The following is a 21,672-nucleotide window of genomic DNA, read 5'->3' as shown; positions in this document are numbered from 1 at the left end:
CAGAAGTCTAAATCTCAAAATTCACACACTCAAGGCATTCCTCAGTATGGAGAAAATCAATATATGTGCAGTAACAGAAACCTGGTTTAAGGCTCCAGAGAGCACCCTGGCACTACCAGGCTAAAACTCATACCATAAATTTTGGCCACAGAACCCGGACCGAAATACAAAAGGCGTGGGTGTATCCATATTCATCAAGGATACCCACACCTCCAGGTTAGTGGAACAGCACGATGCTTCAGTGATCATTCACGTGCAACTAACAACAGACAAAACTGCAAATCAAATTGTAGCTTGCTACAGATCACCCACCATGTCTCAGGACCCCCATTCCACGTTTCTGGAAACACTGGGAAACATAAAGGTCATACCAAACACCCTAATATTGGGTGATTTCAATTACCCAAACATTAACTGGGAGAACTACTCAAGTACTAACTACTTTGCCCAACATTTCCTAGAATTTATAAATTCAAATGCCCTGGATCAACTGGTCAACACTCCCACCAGAGGTGACATCATATTGGAACTGGTCATCACCAACATGGGCAAACGGTGTTCCACACCGGAGGTCAACCCCTCGCTGGTTAGATCTGACCATAAACAAATCACTTTGGATATCCACACCCCCCACCACCACCGGACAAGGAAACCACTGTGAAAAACTTTTCAAAAGCAATCTTCATGTTACTTAAGACCGAGGTGGAAAGTTTCAAAGCCCCCATGCTAAAGGATTATGCTGTCCAAGCTGCAAAATCCTTTACTAATGCATTCTATGGGCACCTACAAGAATGCATGGATCATGCTATCCCAAGCAAAACCAAGACTTAATCCTCCAAGAAAAGGAAACCAGTCTGGTTGACCCCTGCCATAAACAAGCTATACAATAGAAGGAGGACATTAGTACAGAAAATAGTAAAATCCCAAGAAGGGAAGACATCCCTGATCAGTATCAGCAAAAAACTACGATCCCTCATAAAATCATCCAAGGCGAACTTCGAAAGAAAAATTGCCAAGGACTCCCAAGATAATCACAAGGCATTTTTTAGCTATGTCAAGAATCTTAGTTGCAATGCTCAGATCTGCTCGGAGTTAGTGCAGAATGGCACAAAATACACTGAACCGACCAATATTGCAAACATCCTGGCAGACAGGTTCAGTGCAAACTTCACACCTCTCCCACCCCCAAAAAGGCCCATAACCATACCAGAAGAATGTAGAGCCCCTGAAATCACAGACAGGTTAAAACAGCCCTCTCCAAAGCCAAAAACACAGCTTCAATGGGACCGGACGGTGTCCCAGGCTGTGTCCTACATGAACTCAAAGAAGAATTAACCCCTCACCTAAACACACTGTTCAAACTCAGCCTCTCCACAGGCTACGTACCCATAGAGTGGGGAACAGCAATGGTTATTCCACTCCACAAAGGTGAAGCCACAACAGACCCTGGGAACTATCGCCCTATAAGCCTGACTAGCTTGGTTTGCAAGGCTATGGAGCGAATCATCATGGAACTCATTAACAGAGACATTGGGAACCTCTAAACACTGCACCCTACCCAGTTCATCTTTGTTAAGGGCAGATCATGCCTCCTGAACTTGGTGGACTTCATTGAGACAGTTACCAAGGCTATCGATGAGGGAAAGGTGGTACACACAGCCTACCTAGACCTTGCAAAGGCCTTCAACACCATTTCCCATTCTGGTATTATAGAAAAGCTCACCAGCCTGAACATAAACCTGTACATCACAAGATGGGTTGCCAACTGGCTCACAGACAAAACCTACATGGCGAGAGTTGTGGGAGTTAGGTCCGACTCTAAACCTGTTACAAGTGGAGTTCCCCAGGGCTCAGTCTTAGGGCCCCTCCTGCTCGGCATATACTTCTTATAGTTACAGGCAAGCACAGGAGGACTATGGCTGACCAGGTTTGCAGACAACTACAAACTAGGGGCTATAATTGACTCTCCAGCTGACACAGACATCCTCCAAAAGGGTCTCACTGAGATGGATACCTGATGTCAAAATCATGGCCTCAAGCTAAATGCCAAAAAGTGCATAGTAATCCCCTTTGGAAAAAACAAAGTATCCACAAACTACCACATAGGTGATAGTCCCCTAAATATAGAAAACGTAATAAGGGATCTGGGGACCCAAGTAGATAGTAATCTCTCCTTTGATAATCACATTGCCAAAGTGGTTAGAAAATCCTTCTATGTGGCCCACCTAATCACAAAAGGGTTTGCATCCAGATCAAAAGAGGTCATTGTGTCCCTCTACTCATCACTCATCAGACCCATCATAGAGTACAATGCCCCATTTGGGATGTACCTTACAAGACACCTGCAACAGCTGGAAAGACCACAGAAGTACCTCACCAAGAGGATCACTGGCCTCAAACAGATGCCCTATGCAGCTCGACTGAAGAAACGCCAGCTGTACTCAGTTGCATACCACCTACTCAGAGGTGATCTCTGCCTGATGTACAAGGCCATGTCTAACCCAGAATTGATGGACATGCTCTGCCTAAAGAAAACCATATCCACTTGAGCCACATGCTCTAGGGATCTAAACCTCACCACAACAATAAATAGGATGTGCTGGAGGGATAGATTCCTGTCCTAGAGACTTCCCATGCTTTGGAACAAGATTCCAATCTACATTAGGCAGAGCTCCTCGCTAACACTCTTCAAGAGAAACCTTGATGAGTGGATGGGAAACAGAAAGTTTACCGAAGGGATCAATTCAGTGGCTCTGCTGGACAGAGGCACAGGGAACTAATCTAAGGGGGCAGCAAAAGCTAAAACATTCTGGCTAGGCTTATAAATGCCTTTGGGCAGATACCCTAGTACCTACCTATGAACCTATGAACCTATAACTTGATAACCCTTTGCCTGTAAGCTTAGTATGAATCTATAAACCTTTGAACCTCTAATTCACTGTTCTCTGTGATATATCTGATGTGAAAATTGCCATTTCTAAACCTGTGGTCTTAATATTGTCATACAAAAGACTGCCTCTCTGTCTTCATGCATCTCTGTTGGAGTACAAAGAAACATGGATTAAATAACATGTGGTCTTGTTAATGAGTGGTTAGACAGTTCTCAGTGAGATAGAGTGGAGCAGAGACAACTGTCTTCCTGGCTCTGAATCAATCTGTGGTACTGAAGCAGGTGTTAAGTTCCTAGAGAACATGTCTGCATAAGGTCAGAGACTGCCGGTAATGACTGAAATGAGGTCATGAGTGCAATAAATGAAGTTTTCCTATAGGATATTGGGCTACTTTTCAGGACAGAATGCAGAGCATGGAGATCTGAGATAGGCTTGGAGTAAAGCCAGTGAATCTTAAGATCGAGAGGAGATAACTGTGATGGATGAGATGTCATATACAGCCTCCTGTGCTTCCCTGTTTGGAGATCATCCTGATATACCCACTGGCTGAAGGCACAGTGACAGAAAAATGGCACATTTGAGAGACTGTATTACTCATAAGGCCTTGGAATTCTTATAACTGTCCATGATGACACATGATGGGCATCAGAACCCCTTTTCAGCAGAGGCCCAAAGAAGAAATGCTCCAACTATTGTAGTGTCAAATTGCATTTAGAATAAGCAAACATAGCAACGCAGATTACAGAGTACAGTTAACATAAGAGAGGGTTTAAAAATACAGTTGAAAATAGATATATTACATCATAACATGACAGATGGGAAGATCAGTATTATAATCTCGTTTATACTTGCATAGTCTGTTGACTGCTATAGCACAGTGCTAGTTAAATCTGAGTATGCTAAAAATAATTGGAAAAAGTATATTATAGAATTGGAAAAATATATATTTAAATATTTCTGTATCTAAATGTATGTATAAATGTTCACACACACACACACACACACACACACACACACACACACACACACACACACACACACACACACACACACACACACACACACAGAAATCATATTGGTAGGCTTTAATTTGATATTTACAGATACAGATAATGGTCATTTTTTACAGCTTTACAGGAAAAGTAGTACCAGCTCCAAGTTAGTTGGATTGATGTAGGAGGGAAACATGGAGATAAAGTGCTTATGAACATATATTGAAAATTACACAGACAAGAAAGGAAGAGGTTGAAACAGTTTTCTGATAAATGACAGCTGGGTAATGCATATACTCTGTCTCATAATATCATGAACAAGTGACAACAAACAGAAAATAATTTTTCATCTGGGTTAGCTCCCCCCACCCCTATGTAGGGGGTTCACCCTGCCCCAATTGCCTTTCCTTTACTATTCTCATTCCAGGGTCAGTATACTTTGGAGAAAGGGGGCTCTGTAACTGGTGGTGTAAAACCTGGATCAGTTTTAGTGTGGGAGGATGGATAACCACTGACACATGAACACTGCACTCTCACTTGTACATCTAATGAATAATCTCATGAGCAACATAAGATGTTAAGCTTGTGCAACTGTGACTCAAGCTTAGGCAATCTGAATAAATGTCTATAGGCAATTTCTGCTTGTTTCCAAGCCAAAAACAAAATTAGAATATGTTACATACATTTAGAACAAACATAGGAGGGATCCATATTGTCCACATGGTAAAATGAATTAAAAAAAATCAACCAAAGGGACCTTGTTAAGTTTCTTGGTATAATAACTGTATAACTTGCTTCTTTATTTAGCAATCATAAATAGTTATAACATATACTACAACTGATTTTCACTTCAGAATGGTACATTTTGGTGTATACTGGTATTTTCTAATCATATCATAATTATTTAATTCATCTTTGAATTTATTTTTATTTATTTATTTAACATTTCTTTACCGGGAAAGTCCGACTGGACACAGGTCCTTATTCAGCGGAGGTCCTGGGAGAAAAGCTCCAATTCTAAGTAATAAGAATTAGTTATTACAGTAAGCAGATATTAGTTTATACGATTAAAGAAAAGAAAGAAAGCACATTTTATACAAGCAATAATAGTTACTATTTACAATAAAGCAAGTAGATTGTTAACAAAGGTAGAATGTATACATGGTGAGATACAATGAAAAAATAGTTTGCTGGCTAAAATAACTAAAAGTATGCTTGGAGACATTGACAATGACATTCACAATGCATATGCTTAATGCTGGACATAATATTGTGTAGAGGTGAGTAGGTTTGACTCATGATTGATTCTGCACAACTCTGAGGGATGGGGAGAGTAGGGGTTATATTGATGCAGAAATGTTTGAGTGTAGGTATAATAGTTGACAAAAAAATGATTAGAATTTGGTTAGTGAGGCTAAATAGCAGTATTTGGATAGTAGTTCTAAGAATAGGGTTTGCCAGGATATTTACAAGGGCAAAGCCAAGTATCCATTAAATATGATTTTACTAGGGTTTTAAATTGTGTCTTAGAGTTGCTAGTGGTTATAGTAGATGGGAGGTTATTCCTAGTTTTAGATATGTAACAGAAGAAGTGCGATTCAACAGCTGAATTATTGGCTTTTGTGACATCTAGGAGGAGTTTGCTATTTGAGCAAAGGACTCTAGAGGAGGTGTATAGTCTTACCAGATTTTGGAGAGCTGGGGTATTATCTATTGTTTGAAGGCAAATGTTAGTTGGTTGAAATGAAGTAGCTGTGAAAGTTCTAACCAGTTGAGCTGAGAGCTGTTTAAGTGATATACAGTGGTGAGATTTGTATGGGGCATCTGTGGCAAATTTGGTTATCTTATTGTAACAAGAATTCAATTTGGAAAGGTCAGTTTTGCAGAGGTTGGTTAGCATAGGGGATGCATATAGGAGGGTTGAGAGGAGATGTGTGCGGGCAATAGTAGCTTTTGTGTTTGCTGTTAGAAATAGCTTATTCCTGTATAATAGGCCTAGTTGTTTATGGACCTTTTTAATGACTTGAGCGATGTGGGTATCAAATTTTAGGTTATTGTTGCTTTCCACTCCCAGCAGTTTGGTATGAGTGGTTGGGAGGATTGAAAGTTTGGTTTTGGAATGAATCCTAAAGGACTGTGGGGGAGAGGGAGTTCTGGTTGGGTAGAAGAGAAGTTTTGTTTTGTTTGGGTTTAGTATAAGTTGGGAATCAGTCAGCCAGTTTTCCACAGACAGAAAGGGATCTTGGGTTATGGTATGTAGGTCTTGCAGGGAGGAAGCTGAACATATCAGAGTTGATTCATTTGCGTATTATATTACTGATGCATGATGTGTGGTGGTGTGCAGGTGGTTGGTGAAAAAGAGAGAAGAGTAGGGGTCCAAGGATGGTGCCTTGTGGAACCCCTATAGAGATTGGGAGAAATGAGGAGAGCTGTTGTTGCCTCTGAACAGCTTGCTGTTGTCCTAAAAGGTAACTTTGGAACCAGGAAAGAGATGAGCTACTGAGGTTAAATTTGGAGAGAACCTCAATGAGTTTATTGTGATCTACCATATGGAAGGCTTTAATTAAGTCTAAGAATAGGGAAGATACATATTGCCCATTATTTCTATGACTGTTATCAGTGTTAGTAAAGTCTAGGAGGGCTGTTATCATGCTGCGATGGGGTCAAAAACCATGCTGAGTGTTTGATAGGAGCTTGTGTGTATGTAGGAAATCCATCAGTTGGAAGTGTATGACTCTCTAAGATTTTAGACAGGGGAGACCGAATAGCTATGGGGTGGTATTTGTTAAACTCGGTGGAATGTTCCCCCTTGTGTAGTGGAATGATGTGGGAGATCCTCCAGATGGTAGAGCCTGTGTTTTCTGATATTGATCTGTTTGTGAGTATGGTTACTGGGTATTCTATTGCTTCTCCTGCAATTTTCAAAAATTCTGCTGGGAGGTTGTCTGTGGCAAGTGTGGTAGGTTTAAGTTTTTTAGCAGTCTTTTTATAGTACTAACAGATATGGGATGGTGTGCAAATTGGGTGGGGTCATTGTTGTAGTTGGAGCTGTGTTGTGGTGAAAGATGGATATGGTTATTGGGAGTATTGAAGGTATTTTGTGAGGTGGCTAGGGCTTGGATAGTTTCTCTAAAGTAGCTGTTGAATTGGGTTGCTATGTTGTCAGAGCAAGAGGTTGATGCTAGGGTTGGGGTACCTACCTTTCCTGGTTGAAGTATATTGTTAATTGCAGACCAGAACTTTTGATAATGTTTTTGATGTTTATTTTGGATATTGTGAAAGTAGTTGATTTTATCTAATTTTACAAATTTTTGGCTCCATTTCTGAGTTCTAAAAATGCTTATTTTGCAGATTGAGTTTTGGTCGTAAGAATGTAATCCCAGGCTTTCTTTGCTTAGCTAGGGTGCATAGTTTGTTTTTATTCTAATATTTCTAGGGGTAGTGTGGGTATTTAGTATATCTAGGAAGATGGTGTTAAAGAATTTGACAGCCTCATTTAGGGGTAGTAGTCTAAGAGGTACCCAGCCATAACCTTTTAGTGCCAGGATAAAAGTAGTTGGGTTGAAATGTTTTTTATTCCTGATTAACCGGTAAGTCGGTTGGCTAGTTTGTTGCAAGTGGGTTCGCAGAAGGAAGGTAAGTTGATGGTCACTCAGTCCATCAGGGAGACACCCTGAGTGTGATGCTAGGGTGGGGCTGTTAACCAAAATCCACACAAGAGTAAACTGTCTCTTAGAGGATTTGTCAGTTCTAGTGGGGGATGTGATAAGCTGGATGAATCCATGGAGGTTTATGTGGGATACTGGGTTCTGTGATGAACAGGTTAGCCAATCTATGTTGAAGTCATAGTTGGCCTTAGGCATAGGCCAACTAGGCAGCCGCCTAGGGCGCCGCTCTAGCAGGGGCACTTTTCCAGTATTTATTTGCTGTAGGTAGACCAGGCTGGGGGCACTGGCTGGTGTGGGGAGGGGCATCGTGGAGCCCTTTTGCCTAGGGTACCAGTTGACCTAAGGCCACTCCTGGTTGAAGTCTCCCATCAAGATTGTTTCATGAGGGAGGGACTTAGAGACCCAGCATATCATTGCTGGAGCCTTCCTGTGACCTGACAGAGTGCTCTTCAAACTATCTGGAGATATACAGAGCTGAGTATATTTTTCTTGCACTTCAAGTTTGTGTATTGGTAATTGTTGTTTGACTAATTTTATATCATTGCTGGCTGACTTCAGAGTTGTGCACTATTTTTGCTTCACTGTATAGTTTTTCAGATCTCTGCTGAAGGTGTTTTTCCCCCCTCCCCCTATTTCTCTGTGTCTTAAGTTGGTATAACTGGTTTTACATCCTGTGTGTTATCTGACTATCTCAAGGATTACTTGCATAAAATTAGACCCTCTTAGTAAAAGTCTACATATCATTGTTGGAGCCTTCCTGTGTCCTGACAGAGTGTTCTTCAAACTATCTGGAGATATACAGAGCTGAGTATATTTTTCTGGCACTTCAGAGTTGTGTACTGGTAATTTTTGTTTGACTAATTTTATATCATTGCTGGCTGACTTCAGAGTTGTGCACTATTATTTTTGCTTCACTGTATAGTTTTCAGATCTCTGCTGAAGGTGTTGGTTTTCCCATACCCACCCTCCCTATTCCTGCGTTGTTTAAATTTGGAGGCTTTTGCAGTTGCCCGCCCCCACTGTAGATTTGATCTGGGACCCCCCCCCCAACCCATCTCTTTACCTCATTCTACCTAATAGACTCCTTCTGCACTTGTTTTTTAGTCATTTTTAATTTAATTGCATTTTTTAAACTGTTTGGTCTAACATTGCTACATACTCAAGTGTGCTAGCTTGCACTGCATTTGAATTGTTTTTACTGCTGTTAAAGCTACATTTCTGTATATATACATATATATATATATATATATATATATATATATATATATATATATATATAAACAAAAAAATATATACCTTTACTGTAACTAGTGTAGTTCAGATTCAGATTTGCTGTATCCAGGACTGTATGTACGCTTCTGAGCCCCCTCCCCCAAGCTTTCTGTGTTGGAGGGAAGCCTTCTAGCTTATCAGTGGGAGTGGTAAGCACTAGGTAACCTATCTACCACATAAGGAGTGGTTCTGGCCCAGAAATTGTAGTTATTGGCCGTTTGGGCAGTTTTTCCATCTCTCTCAACTTTCTGATTTAAAAGCCCGCATTTGCACTTGTTTCCCCCTTTCCTGTAACTAGTTTAGTCCAGATACAGATTCTTAGTTTTAGCACTTGAATTTGCTTATTTGTGATCAGCACTTGTTCGGAACTTGTAAGCACTACATAACCTTCTAATTACTACAGCACTCAACCTTCCTCATTACCTAGAGGAAAACAGTTTTGGTACTTACTTTCCTCACTTGCTTAGAGAAAAACAGCTCTTGTACTCACTTTCCTCACTTATCTAGAGGAAAATAGTTTTTTTATTCAGGCATGTCCAAGGGTCAGCTCCCAGTGTTCTCTCCTATCTATCTGATGAATCTGGGCATCTTGGGGCAATGTAGAAATTGCCTCATGTACACAGAGAACCCTCTCCTCCTACCACCCAACACTACAACCTGTGAGAAATGCACTTATCTAGCCAAACTGAAGGTAAAGCTCTCTCTAATCAAGAGTGAACTTGACAGCCAAGAGGATAAGGTAAACACTTGCACCACACCACACTCATTACATAGTCTCACTAAGTCACCACCACCAAAATCCACACATAGAAACACAAAAACATTCACTGAGGCTCTCAATAATAATCTGCTCAAGCAACAGAGACCTCCAAAGTAGAAATGCAAGCAACCTCCACCCCCCCCAACACAACCCAAATGACACATAGCCCGCAGACTCAGTGTGCCACTCAACCAAAGCCAATAAGGCAAAACAACGTACCCAACACACTAGTCATAGGTGACTCTATAGTCAGGCACACTGATGTCCCATTCACCAGGCTAAACAAGGAGAAGGTTACTGTCAGCTGCCTGTCGGGTGCCAGGATCCTCCACATAACCCACACACTTGGGTCACTCCACAACAAGTACAAATATGACTCTGTCATTGTCCATGTTGGTGTGAACTACCTGAGACGTACCTCCCTGGACTACATGAAAAGAGACATGGAAGATCTCTCCGATCTTGTAGCCCAGGCAGATATGACCCTAGCCCTGAGTAGCATTCTGCCATCACCCAGAATGATGCCGCAGTACAAGGACAAAATGATTGATTTCAACAATTGGCTAAGCTTCTTGTGCCATTCTAAAGGGATCCAGTGTCTGTCTGCCTGGGATGACATGATTGACAGACCACGATGCTTTGCCAGAGATGGCCTGCACCTGTCATCACCCCTGGGATTCCAGATACTGGCTAAGGTTCTTGCCACCCCTATAGTACCTTTTTTAGGCAAGGTTCAAATGATAAATTCACCACTGTAACAGGAACCGACAATCAAAAACTGAGGGTGATGCTACTCAATGCTTGAAGTCTAAATCTCAAAATGCACTCACTCGAGGCACTCCTTAAAATGGAGAACATCGATATCTGCGCAGTGACTGAGACCTGTTCAAGGCTCCAGAGAGCACCCCTGCACTACCAGGCTATAACTCATACCAGACCTTTCGGCCATGTAACCTGGACTGGAACAACAAAGGTGGAGGTGTGTCCATATTCATTAAGGATATCCACACCTCAATCCTAGTTGATCAGCATAATGCAGCCGAGGTTATCCAAGTGCAACTAATTCTAGGCAAAACTGCAATCCAAATTGTAGCTTGCTACAGATCACCCACCATGCCCCAGGATTACCACTCCTCTTTTCTTGATGTACTGGAAAATATTAGGATACAACCAAACACCCTAATAATGGGTGATTTCAACTACCCCACCATTAACTGGGAAAACTACTCATGTACCAACTCCTTCACTCAACGCTTTCTGGAATTCATAAACTGCAATGCCCTGGATCAACTTATCCACACCCCAACCAGGGGCAACAATATACTAGATCTAGTCATTACTAACATGAGTGACCGGTGTTCCACACCTGAAGTCAACGCCTCATTGGTCCGATCTGACCATAAGCTAATTACTCTAGATATCCACATCCTGCCCCCACCCCCCATTAAGGAAGCCATGGTAAAAAATGTCTCCAAAGCCAACTTCATGCTTCTTAAGACGGAAGTGATGAACTTCATGACACCCATGCAGATGGACAATACAGTTACGACTACTGAATCCTACACAACTGCACTTTATAAGCACTTACATGAGTGCATGGATCGTGCTATCCCAAACAGAACCAAGACACTATCCTCCAAAAAAAGGAAGAAAATCTGGTGGTCCCCTGCCATAAACAAACTGTACAACAGAAGGAAGAAACTGTTGCAAAAAAGAGTAAAATCCCATGAGTGGAGGAGCTCCCTGGTCAGCCTCAGTAAGAAGCTGTGATCCCTGATAAAATCCTCCAAAGCTAGTTATGAAAACAAAATCACCACTGATTCTAAAGACAACCACAAATCATTCTATAGCTATGTCAAGAATCTCAATGGCAACACTCAGATCTGCTCTGAGTTACAGCACAATGGCACTAAATATACAGACCCAACTGATATTGCCAACATCCTGGCAGATAGGTGCAGTGCTAACTTTACCCCCCTCTCACCCCCTAAAGAGCCCATCTCTATACCGGAAGAATGCAAAGTTCCTGTAATCACGGCTGCACAGATAAAAAACACACTCTCCAAAACCAAGAACTCAGCATCCCTGGGACCAGACAACATCCCAGGCTGCATTCTACATGAACTACAGAACGAACTGGCACCCCACCTAAGTACCATGTTCAGTCATATCCTCACCTCAGGCTTTGTGCCTGCTGAATGGCGCACAGCGACGGTTATCCCACTCCACATGGACCTTGGGAACTACTGCCCCATTAGCCTGACGAGCCTGGTCTGCAAGGCCATGGGACGTATCATCATGGAACTTATAAACAAAGATATTTGCAATCTCCAAACTCTGGACCCCACCCAGTTTGGGTTTGTAAAAGGCAGATCATGTCTCCTAAACCTGACAGACTTCTTTGAAGCAGTCACCAAAGCCGTAGACAAGGGTAAGGTGGTTCACACAGCCTATCTAGATCTTGCCAAGGCTTTCGACACCATCCCCCACTCTGGAATTATAGATAAACTCACTAAACTAGGTATAAATCCCTATGTCACAAGATGGGTTGCCAACTGGCTCACTGACAGAACCCACACTGTGAAAGTAGCAGACTCCAAATCCGACTTCAGATCAGTGACAAGTGGAGTACTACAGGGTTCAGTCCTGGGTCCTCTCCTGTTTGGTATCTACTTCTCTGAAGTACAGGCTAACACAGAAGGTCTTTGGCTAATGAAGTTCGCAGATGACTGCAAACTAGGAGCCATAATCAAAACTCCTAACGATGTGGACATCCTACAAAAGGGCCTCACTGAGACAGATGCCTGGTGTCAAAGCCATGGCCTCAAGCTCAATGCCAAAAAGTGCATTGTCATACCCTTTGGTAAAAACTCTGTACCCATGAACTACAACATAGGTGGTAGTATACTTAACACCGAAAGTGTGATAAGAGACCTTGGGACACAGGTGGACAGTAGTCTCTCCTTTGATAATCACATCGCCACAGTAGTCAGGAAATCTTTCTGCATGGCACACCTCATCACAAAAGGTTTCTCATCCAGAAAAAAAGAGGTCATTGTTCCCCTCTACTCATCACTCATTAGACCCATTATAGAGTACAACATCCCTTTTGATATGTACCTCACAAGACATCTACAACAACTGGAAAGGCTGCAGAAATACCTCACAAAGAGGATTACTGGCCTCAAACAGATGCCCTATGCAGACCGTCTCAAAAAATTACAGCTTTACTCCGTCGCATATCGCCTACTCAGAGGTGATCTCTGCCTAACATACAAAGCTATGTCAAACCCAGAGCTGTTGGACATGCTCCACTTAAAGAAATCCCAATCCCTCTGAGCTACACGCTCTAGGGACGTAAACCTTGTCACCACAATAAACAGAACATGCCGGAGGGATAGATTCCTGTCCCAGAGACTTTCCATACTCTGGAATAAACTACCTATCTATATCAAACAAAGCTCCTCATTAGCACTCTTCAAGAAAAATCTTGATGCTTGGATGGGAAATAGGAAATTCACGATGGGGATCACCTCTGTGGCTCTGCTCGACATTGGCACAGGAAAATAATTTTCTTGGGTGGCAAAAGCCAGGGTACCTTTTTGGCTGGGCTTGTATAGGCCCCAGGGCCAATAGCCTAGTACCTACCTCTGAACCTATGCACCTATGAACCAGTGCAGTACGCGCTCATAAGTAGGGATATTATTGCCTGGGGGAATATAAATCAGAAAATTGGTTTAGAGGTTAAAGTTTCTGCTTCACCACATCAGAGTTCAGCTGCAAACTATGCTGACTGCCTGAGCGGAGCTTCAAAATTCTTCCATTTATGTAGGGTTTTGTACAAGTAATCCAGTTACCTCTTAAAAACAAGCAACATGATTGGATAATCTAAATAAACCTTAATCACTGCATTTACCCTTGGCCCTTCTAGCCTGGGTTGTGATTAAATTTGTATCAGAAAAAAAAACACAACTCAATTACCCGATTATAAATAAATTATTAGATGTCTACTTGTCTTACAGTACTTCCCCTTTTAGAGGTTCAGAATGGGTGAAACTCACATTGGCGACAATCTTTAAAGAACTATTCTTATATGTTTCTTTTGTATAAACTTGCCATGTATCCTATTACAGTCTTTGTATGGATATTTAGTGCTATTTACATAACATAGAGAAAGCAGTTAACAATTCTGAGGGACAGCCTGCTGACAGATGCTCATTAACCTGTTGCTAATTGTCCCAGTGATTGTCAGCTTTTTTGTCTGTAATGCACTATTACAGCCAGAGAGTCTAGTCCTTCATTGAGATATTGGATGGTTCTCCTTTCTTTTTGACAATGTAGTCTTGGAGGTGGTGTATATAAGTAGCAGAAATTGTGGGGATGTAGCTCCTCCAATGTGGAGTACAAGGGCACTAACCGCACAGCCCCCTTTGTTGTAACATTTGTGCAGGTTTCTCAGCATGTTGGATTTCAGTGAATTTATGAAATAATAACACATTTGACATCTAGTACTCATTGAGGTAGTTCTCAGTGAGCTGGCTGTTGAAACCGCGGATGAAAATCAAAATAATTTAAACATGCTATGACATTTAAATGTTGCAACGATTTGCAATATAACTCTGTACACACCTATCCTGTTAATCTTTGTCTTACACAACACACACATATTTTTATGATTGTTTTAACTTCTGACTACAATAAAGATGTTTTTAAAGGACTGATTTCTGTTTAGTGAAATACATAAACAAACTGCCATACTACTCAGCAATCTGCCAAGCCCTGTAGCAGTACTATAATTTAACTGTCATGTAACTGTAATATCAAATAACATACACAGAATATTTGTAGAGAGAACATTTTTAGGCTTTCTGCAGAACCTAGCAAAGATCAGTCACCCATCACTAAATATTTATTCCCATTTTCAAGCTGTCATGAACTTGGAGATTATCTAGTTTGATCAAGGTGTATGTGTGAGTGAGTGAGTGTGTGTGTGTGTGTGTGTGTGTGTGTGTGTGTGTGTGTGTGTGTGTGTTTGTAAAATGAACATGGGTTTAAAATTAGGGTAGAAATAAAAGAAAATGAGATATGGTTAAGCATTAATAGGAATTATTTAGAGGGGCTGACAAAGGTTAAGGTATTACAGAAAAAAAGGGAATCTCACAAAACAAGAAGAGACACAACTGTAGAGTGCAACAGAGAAAATAAGGGAGTATTTGGATAATATATAAGAGTTTAGAAAGACTGTTCTTAAGCAATTATTTTTAATAACAACTTCAGAGAGCGAAACCTTTTTAGCACAACAGCTTATGCAAAAGAATTTAGAAAGAGAGCCTGTAACAAGAAAAGTAGTTAGAGATCCAATAGAGATATTTCAGAAAGTTAAAAAAATTGTATATTGCAGAGAAATGTGGAAATCAAAAAAGAGCACAAATAGAAGTATTTATGGAAGACTTAATTATGTTAAGGTTAGAGGTAGATGAGGCTCAATAACTATCAGTTAAGATAGGATGTGATGAGATAAAAACAATGATGCATAATCTAGCTGTAGGAAAGTCTACAGGAACAGATGGTATTCCTGTAGAAGTTTGGAAGTTAGGAGGGAATAAAATGATAACAATCTAGGAAATTTTGTTTAACAGTATTTTAAGATGTTGCTTAACAGTATTTTAAAACAGGGCTAGGGACACCAGAATCTTGAAAGAAAGCTGTGGTGAATGTACTACATAAGGACAGTAAAGACGCATCAGACCCATCTTCACATAGACCCATTTCAGTTTTACACCATGATTAGAAAGTGTTTATACTAGGTAAAAAATGGCAAAGGTGTTGCCAAAATTGATAGATATGGATCAGTGTGTGGTTTTGTGGAGAGGAGCAACAAAATTAATAGAGCACTGATGATCCAGAGGGAAGCAGAATGTAAGAAAACACCTCTGTTGTTTGTAGGTATTGATGCAGAGAAAGCATTCAACAGAGTAAGCTTGGATTTTATGATTAGGGCAATCGGTGCATTTGCATTCCCTGATACAATAATAAGGTTAATTTAGAAGGTATATGAAGGATCGGAGGCAAGAATTAAAGTGTTAGAGTTCCTCTCAGATAAGTTATGTATGAACAGAGGAACCAAGCAGGGGTGTTCACTTTCCCTTTTGTTATTTGCTGTATATGAAAAGAAAATAAGGGACTCAGAAATTCTAGGATATAATTGGTATGTTAATCAAGAAACGTTGTATTTTTGCAAGCAATATTATTTTATATCTTATAAATCCATAAAAGGCCATCTCAGTGTTGTGGCACATTTTAAGACCATTTCACGTCTTTTCAGGATATAAAATTAGTGAAGATAAAACAAGGGCTATGGCTATAGCTTTTAATTAGCTAGTCACATAAAAACTGATTTAACAATACCCATATTTGTGGGGACATGGCAAGATGAAGTATTTTGGTGAATGGATTAACAAAGTTTCTGTTTTGTCAGCTAAGTATAGGTATGAAGAGACTAAACAAAGAATAATGTAAAAACTGAGAAAATGAGTAACTGGAAGCTCTTGTTTATGGATATATCTAGTAAGATACAAGCAGTGAAAATGTATTTAGTCCTTTTAGTTTTAAATATGGGTTAGGCATACTTTTATCAACCAGAAGAGAAGTTGTGGACAATAATTAATAAAGAGTTGAGGGAATTTATCTGAGAGGGGAAGATGGCAAGGTTTACTGGGATAAGTTAATCCTTCCAAGAGAGAAGGTGGTTTAGGATTAATTGATATCAAGGGATATTTTTGAGCTACACAGTTAAGGCTCAGCTATATAACACAAAAGTGGAAAGGGATGATAGTGAAGCAGAGGGGAAGTTCAAGAACTAGGGACAGAGTGGAATTTTTGATTCAAATCTTTAAGGAGAATAATAACAGCCATAAAGAGTATTATATTCATAAAGTAGCAGAAAGTATTCTACGAACTAAGCCAACATGAGAATGGAGAAAGAAGATTTTGAGAATAAGGAAGACTGCAAGTAGGGACACTAAAATAGGCAAAAGGGGGATGAAATTTAGTTAGGAAAACTGGTAAAGAAAGAAGGTGTTGGGAGCAAATAACCACAGAGAGAAAGATAATAAAGTAAGATGAGACCAAACAACATTTGGACTGCAAGCTAGAGACTGCCTTCCCAACCAGGGATTAATATCAGAGTATAGGCAAAGAGAAAGGGATAGAGGAATCATAAGTAAAAGACCTGCTCTAGTAAAGTTTTTGGCTGAATCTAGAACAGAAGCTGCTGTAAGAAAATGGATAATTAATAGGGCATATAAATATTGCACAATAACTATAAGAATCAATCAGAGGAGGTTAGAAAAGATTGGGAAAAGAGAGTGGAAAAACTATTTAAAGGAGAACAATGGAAGGATGTCTGTATGGCTCCAAACTGTGCAACAACAGAACCAGAAGGGATAGCACATTTTACTTGGAAGTATTTGCACAAATAGTTTTATATCCTACTCAAACTGCAAAGAATTTTTCCTTGAGTAAATAGCAAATGTTGGAGGTGTGATACGGAGGAAAGACATAACTAGGAATGTATGTTTTTTAACTGTAATGATTTGGAAGATTTTAAAAATTCCTTACATAGTACTCTGTCAGAAATATTGAGTGAGAAAATGGCTGTAAGTAAGGAAATTAATCTTTTGATCTGGGACATAGGATCGAAATTACCTTGACATAAAAAGAAGTTACTAGAAAATGGAAATAAAAGTGTAAACCAACTACATTGGAAGTGCTGTATATTATAAAAGAGATGAAAGACATGGCAGAGAGATCTTTATAAAAGAGAAGGAGCAAATTACATAGAAATAAATGGAAACTACGGAAACAGTGCATGCAAAATAATGTTCAAGAGGAGGACTGAGGTTTAAGGGAAGGCAGGAAATGAACAAGTTATGTAATGCAGGTCTGATGATAGTTATAATGAAAGAAAATGTGATGTATAATGTATGCATACGGAAAATGTTAATATGCTTTTAATGTATGTTTCGTTATGTCTTAAGTGATAATTTAATAAAAATGTTAAATTAGGTGTGTGTGTGTGTGTGTGTGTGTGTGTGTGTGTGTGTGTGTGTGTGTGTGTGTGTGTGTGTGTGTGTAAGGGAGGGAGGGTGTATGGGTTTCATTATATGCATTATCAAAATAATTAAAATACAATGAAGACAAAGGCAAATATGTTGACTTTTAATTAAAAAACTATGAAAAGCCTCAGACTTTCTTTAATGAGCATAATCCAAAATGTGAGAAGCAGAGGATGAATTCCTTCATCTAACTGGAGTTTCATGTACAAGCTGCTCTCTTCCATGCTATTTGTCTCTGCCATCTTTTGCCCTTTGTCTACTAATTGTCAAGCCTACGTACGTGGCCCTTTCTTTCCCTGTAGACTGAGTCCCTCCCATTACAGTGGTGGGAGCTGTCTGGAGAGTACTATCAGTCAGGCATTCATGAAGGTTTATTGCATCCCAACAACTGAAGATATTTCTAATGAACTACTCACTACCCTGGACAGATGGACATTTGACTCACATCACCACAGAGGCTCACAAAGCCTTATCCATGTGAATGCATAATTCTATGTGCTCACCTTGAAGGCTATCACTGATTGGTAACTTGGTGAACCTAAAGTCAGCCCCAGGTAGTCTATTTGCATTCCAGAGCCTCCTCCAAGGGACATACGCAGTACAAGTCCATCTTTACTCCATCCTCTCTCCAGGATGGACATTCCCATCCTCCCCTTCCAGGTCTCTAAGTCACCCATGCTAATAATTGGTTAGAGGTCACCTTAGCTGTAGATAGGGCTTTATCCTTCTATGACATAGGAGCTGGTGGCACATACAGGATGCTATTTCTAAAAACCTACCAGTACTGATAAAAGCTTATGCATATCATAACCATTATAGATAGAGTTCAGACTTCCTCCTAAATCACTACACTGAGATATCCTTCCTGATTGCATGCATTTAATTACTATTGCAAATCTCTGATTAGCTGTTAAAGTTATGCATATTTTACAATTCATGAAGAACAACAAAATGCATTTCCTCTCTAAATCCCAAAGTGACAGTCTGCAATAATTACAATAACATAGGAACAAACATTAAATGTGCAGTACATATCAATCATATTGCACTGTAGAAGCATTCAGTCTCTTATCCACCTATCACTGAAAAATACTGATGATATAGAGAATCTGTTTAAAAAAAGTTAACAAGAAATAATGATTTTTGTAATATTGAATGAAAAACAACAGTATATGCAAAACACGACACATTGCTCTGAGATTATTCTCCATGTTGCTGCCTAATATGGTGCAACACTGTAAAATACAGGTTTGAGTAGAATTGTCAATCTTTTTAAATTAATGCTTGCGTAGTTTTGCACTCATTTCTTGTATGAACATTATACAAGTATGCAGTTCATATTTAGCAATGTTTCCGTTAAGTTACTCAGTTTTACTTGGCTAATCTGAAACATCTACAGCTGGCAAGATAACTTGGTTTTGGTTTCACTGAGCAAACTTTGGGGGTGTTGACTGATGTGCCTGTCAGACTAGTGTATGGAAGTGTTTGAGGGGATTAGGAATGAAGATCTTTATTCTAGCATGTCAGCTAAATTCATCTGACATCAGTGATGTGTCACTGGTCAGTGTCATTGAAACTCTGAAAGTCTAGTTATTATTTAGTATAAAGCATTGTCACAATATGATACTGTAAATAAATGTTCACCTATTACAAAAGCATTAGATTCCTTGTCTTGTCTGTAGAAGAAAGCAAGTTCAATATATGTAAGACAGCGATTCAGGTCGTAGCCTGCTATAGGTCCCCAACCATGCCCCAAGACTCACACTCCACGTTCCTAAGCACCATGGAGAATATTAGGGTCCAACCTAACACTCTCTTACTAGGTGACTTCAACTACCCCCCCCCCCCCATTAACTAGGTAAACTACTCATGTACCAATACACTTGCCCAACATTTCCTGGTGTTCATTAATTCCAATGCCCCAGACCAGCTTGTTCTTACCCCCACTAGAGGTAGCAGCATCCTTGACCTAGTCATTACTAACATGGGAAACTGTTGCTCTACACCAATAGTCAGCTCCTCCCTGGTTAGATCTGACCACAAACTAATCACCTTGGAAATCCACATCCCCCCACCCTGCCAGCAAAGGTAACCACCATGAAAAACTTCTCTCAAGCTAACTTTGGGATCCTAAAAACAGAGGTGGCTAACTTCACAGCACCCATGCAAATGGAGAATAGTTGTGTGACTGCAGAATCATAGACCGATGCACTGTGCGAACACGTACACAAATACATGGATCTCACCATACCCAATAGAATCAAGACACTCTCCTCCAAAAAAAGGAAGCCAATCTGGTGGTTCCCTGCCATAAACAAACTCTACAAAAGAAGGAGGAAACTGAGGCGGAATAAGGTGAAATCCCAAGACTGGAAAAACTCCCTTATCTGCCTCAACAAAAAGTTGGGATCCCTCATCAAATCCTGTAAAGCTAGGTATGAAAACAGAATTGCAGCAGATAGTAAAGACAACCACAAGGTCTTCTATAGTTATGTAAAGAATCTCCATGGCAATACCCAGATTTGCTCTGAGCTACTGTACAAAGGTACCTCCTATAACGAGCCAACAGATATTGCCAGTATACTGGCTGACAGATTAAGTGCCAACTTTATCCCCCTCTCCCCCAAAGGACCAATCACAATACCAGTAGATTGCCAGGCACCCAGTATTACTGTTGCACAGGTTAAAACAGCACTGTCCAAGGCCAAGAATACAGCTTCTATGGGACCTGACAATATCCTTGGCTGTGTTCTACATGAACTACAGAGTGAACTGGCACCTCACCTGTGTGCTCAGTTCAATCACAGCCTCACCTCAAGCTTTGTCCCTGCTGAATGGCGCACTGCTACAGTTATCCCTCTCCACAAAGGAGGAGCAATTACAGATCCTGGGAACTATCGCCCCATTAGCCTGATGAGTCTGATATGCAAAGCTATGGAACGCATCATCATGGACCTAATAAACAAGGACATAGGGAATCTCCAAACTCTGGATCCCACACAGTTTGGTTTTGTATGCATGCTCAACTTGGTCGACTTTTTTGAGTCAGTCACCAGAGCTGTGGATGAAGGCAAGGTGGTTTATACAGCCTACCTTGATCTGGCCAAGGCTTTTGATACCATTCCCCACTCAGGATTCATAGAAAAACTCACTAAGCTTGGCATCAACCCCTATATCACTAGGTGGGTTGCAAACTGGCTCACAGATAGAACCCACAATGTGAAAGTAGCTGACTCCAAGTCAGACTGCCGATTAGTCATGAGGGGAGTCCCACAGAGTTCGGTCCTGGGTCCTCTCCTGTTTGGTATCTACTTCTCTGAGGTCCAGGCCAACACGAAGGGACTCTGGCTGACAAAGTTCACAGACAATTGTAAGTTGGGAGCTATTATTAACTCCCCAAGTGATGTTGACATCCTACAGAATGGCCTCACTGTGACCAACGACTGGTGTCAGAACCATGGCTTAAGCTCAATGCCAAAAAATTTGTCATCATCCCGTTTGGGAAAAACCCGGTTCCAATGAATTACCACATCAATGGTAGTCCACTGAACACAGAAGATGTTATAAGAGATCTGGGAGCACAGGTTGACAGTAACTTCCCTTTTGATCACCACATTGCCACTGTGGTCAGAAAGTCCTTCTATATGTCACATCTCATAACTAAGGGTTTTGCATCCAGGAAGAAAGAGGTCATTGTTTCCCTCTAATCTTCCCTCATTAGGCCAATCATTGAGTACAATGCCCCATTTGGCATGTACCTCACTAGACACCTGCAACAACTGGAGAGTCCGCAAAAGTACCTCACAAAGAGGATCCTAGGCCTTAAACACTTGTCCTATATGGACAGACTCAAAAAACTCCAACTATTCTCTGTCTCATATCAGCTTCTTTGAGGTGATCTCTGCTTGACTTACAAAGCCATGTCTGACCCAGCTCTGTTAGAAATGCTACATCTAAAGAAATCCCAATCCC

Source organism: Protopterus annectens, chromosome 1.part2 (assembly GCF_019279795.1).
Source record: "Protopterus annectens isolate FY-2018-M chromosome 1.part2, PAN1.0, whole genome shotgun sequence".
Lineage (NCBI taxonomy): Eukaryota > Metazoa > Chordata > Ceratodontiformes > Protopteridae > Protopterus > Protopterus annectens.
The sequence above is the reverse complement of the archived record's forward strand: the minus strand, read 5'-3'. Positions refer to the sequence as shown.